This window comes from Bombus affinis, chromosome 5, assembly GCF_024516045.1.
Source record: "Bombus affinis isolate iyBomAffi1 chromosome 5, iyBomAffi1.2, whole genome shotgun sequence".
NCBI lineage: Eukaryota > Metazoa > Arthropoda > Insecta > Hymenoptera > Apidae > Bombus > Bombus affinis.
The window spans coordinates 2,140,793-2,144,195 of NC_066348.1; the positions used below are offsets into that span (position 1 = coordinate 2,140,793).

Sequence of the window (3,403 nt, forward strand, 5' to 3'; positions counted from 1 at the left end):
AAACATATCTCGGAAAAAACAAAGCAACTAAAGGAAAAACTAAGAAAATTCTATTGGCTCACGGGCCGACGCTCCAAACTAAACATACAGAACAAAATAACCCTCTACAAAGCCGTAATAAAACCTGTCTGGACCTACGGAATCCAACTATGGGGAACAGCAAGTAACTCCAACATTGAAATACTCCAACGCTTCCAATCGAAAACGCTAAGATCCCTATTAAATGCACCCTGGTATGTTACCAACGAAACAATCCACCGAGACCTCAAGATACCTACAGTCAAAGATGAAATACACAAGTCCAGAAGCAGATATAGCACAAGAGTCAACAACCACCACAACCCACTAGTCACCCAACTACTGGACACGACGGACCAGATCCGCAGACTAAAAAGAAAATACCCACTAGATTAAACGCTTAGTCCTACTAGAATCAACAATATAAAGCTATTATAATCCATGTCATTGTATCACGCCAAATTAAGTTACTGAAAATTCTCAACGAGAATTGATTGTAAATATTCTAATAAAAAAAAAAAAAAAAAAAAAAAAAAAGAACTGTAGGGATATCGACGGTACATTAGGCATGTCGGCCTTACGCTTTGAAGGTATAGCGCTTTGTGTCACGAAGCTGTCGGAAAGTTCCGTCGTCGAATGCCGCCACAACTGGATTACCGTATCAATGAAATACTTAGGGAAAACTGACGTGATTAAAATACATATCAAATATGCAGTGTTCAGCTACAGGTTCTTGATCATTTAAGAGGCAATTCTGGAAGCTGCAATAAGACGAAATTCAAAAATTAAAAAATTGCGTTTTCGGCTTTGCTTTTTAGTTATTGACAATTAAAAATTGGTCAAAATATCCCTGTACACGAGCATACCTCCCTGTACACGAACGAAAGGAGGTCAGCCTAAACAGCGGGATGCACAGTGATGCTCAATCCGAATGACACATGGCCATGGGCAGCTGCTTACCTCGTATAAGTCTTGGAGAAGAAGACTATGGAATTCAGAGACGTAAACAACTCCAAGAAACATTTTGCGAAAGAAACGGTAGATTGAACATTAAACCTACTTACTTGCGGATATCTATAAGGGCTTATTGAAAACGGCCCTATGAAATTTCCGAGTAAAGAGGATTATTGTGTCCTCTAATCCTTTGCCTCCGCAAGTGTCCATAGCAAAATCAAACACGCACCGTGATTGTCCCGACAGTGAGTATCTACAGCAGAATCACACACGCACCGCGATTGTTTCGGCCGCGAGTGTCCACAAAAAATACAACAAATTACAATACATATTCGATATGTCCTCCATTTTCTTGTAAACAAAACCTGACTCTCGAGAGGATTTAAATCTGGGGATCGGGCATGCCAAAGCACTAGTTCTCTTCGATCGATTCACCTGTTTCCAAAACCACTGGTCAAGTGCTCTTGTACTGCGTTGGTAGAATGCGGCGGTGCACCATCCTGCATGAATCACTTAATGCGTGTAGATTTTCACGTGCTTAGAAATGTTCGTTGCGTATATTTGTTATTCCACATTTATTAAATGTTGTCTCATCAGTAAATAATATCCTCACGGGGAAATTGGAATTGCGTTGAATTTTCCGACTCATTCATTTACAAAGATCTTTTTCTTCTTGAATTTTCTTGGATACGGTACAGTATTTTCCCAGATCCGAATCGCCATGCTGAATTCGTCCACTAGATTTCGCAGGTTTTAACGTACTGGTATCCCGCAGTCGTTGGTCTATTCTGCAAAATATTTTTGCACTGGGTATAGTCCTATTGGGATATTTTTCGGTGTATAAACTTCGCACTTCTGTACCATTACCGTCCGCCGCACCATAGCAAAAGTGTATGTCCGAAAGTATACGCATATTGTATTAAATATGGTTACAATATAAATACTGCTATACAACACTCATTATGTGTACAATATGCGCACTGCACACACAATACACCCAAGTAACATTCTAACTATTAATTTATATTAATTTTTTAAATATTATATAATATTAAATTTAATATTATATAATATTATTAATTAATATATAATTTTCATGTATAACGGATGTGTTGGTTGCTTATCGTTCCTATCGTGTGACTGAAACCGTGACAATGGTAGCACGACGAATGAGCTGTTAGAGAACGGAACCGTAAGAGAGTCGACCTCGTCGCCAGCTAAAAAAAGAAGAGACCTGCGATTATAAATTGATTTTCGATGTCTTAATGCTATAACGGTAAAGAATAAATATTCCATGCCGCTAATTAAAGACCAGATTGACTTGGCAGATCATAAATATCTCACCACGTTGGACTTGGCCTCGGGATATTACCAAGTTCCAATGGACGCGGTATCGATACCGAAAACAGGATTTGTAACATCAGATGGACACTATGAGTTTCTACGGATGCATATACTTTCTCTTTCTTTGAAACATACACTCACCAATTATGTAATTTCTCCTCCCCCTTAATCTCGTGAAAATGCTAGGTCAGAAAATTCGAGCCTCCAACCCCAGCAACTTACCTAACTTTAACTATTTTTTCTACCATCAGTCTATTATCAGTAATAGGGCTCCAACAAATAAATTGTTATTAATAATAATTTTATCATATCAATAATTAATGCATTTGTTCCACAAATCTGCGCGCCTATCATGACTTTCCCAAACTATCCTTACGCTAACAGTCAAGTAAAATTTCGCGTGCAATCGCACTATAATATATACATACGGGCCGGATTCAATGAGTTGCTACCGACAGTTCTTTGCGAATACCTCGGAAATTAGGACCGTGCAGAGGTTACATATATAAGACAAATGCGTTCAGAGTCATGGTCCCGACAGCATATTCAAAAAGCATAAAAGTCGGTGATGAGGGTAAACTTCTAAATAATTGTAAGTCTTATTCAGTAATGAAAGTAAGATGGATAAAAATCGTGGATCACAAATTAATCATGACGTGAAATATTGTCTGCAGTTAATTTGTTCTTCTTTTTTTATCGTTTTTATAAACAAACACGCATACAAAACAGCTACGCAACATCAACAGAAACATTATTTGCAATCTGTCAGCTACTATATTAAAATGAAATTTAGGTTTTATTATAACAAAAACGTTATCGCGAAGAAAATAAATTTCATGTTAAACCTAAAAAAAATTATCGCGTATAGAAGATATATTAAAATCATTGATCATCATTGAGCATCTTCTCATTGATCCATTATCCTTTAAAAGGAAAGATTTTCTTTTTTTCCCTAAAAAATAATATAATAAACAATTATAAAAAAGTATGAAAATTTTCCGTAGAACTGTACAATGAAATAGACTCTTGTAGCGTAAAACCACTGGTAACGAGTATATCTCATTTGTTATGAAACTAAATAGGTTCT

General features: G+C 36.8%; 1 long non-coding RNA gene across 1 annotated transcript; it reads right to left on the reverse strand.

The window, feature by feature from the left end:
• Positions 1-558: 558 nt before the first annotated feature.
• Positions 559-3,140, reverse strand: LOC126916184 (uncharacterized). Its single transcript, XR_007710479.1, has 3 exons — positions 1,083-3,140; positions 885-1,003; positions 559-779 (listed from the first exon to the last, which is right to left on the reverse strand). It is a non-coding gene; the product is annotated as an uncharacterized LOC126916184 (long non-coding RNA).
• Between the last annotated feature and the right edge of the window lie 263 nt (positions 3,141-3,403).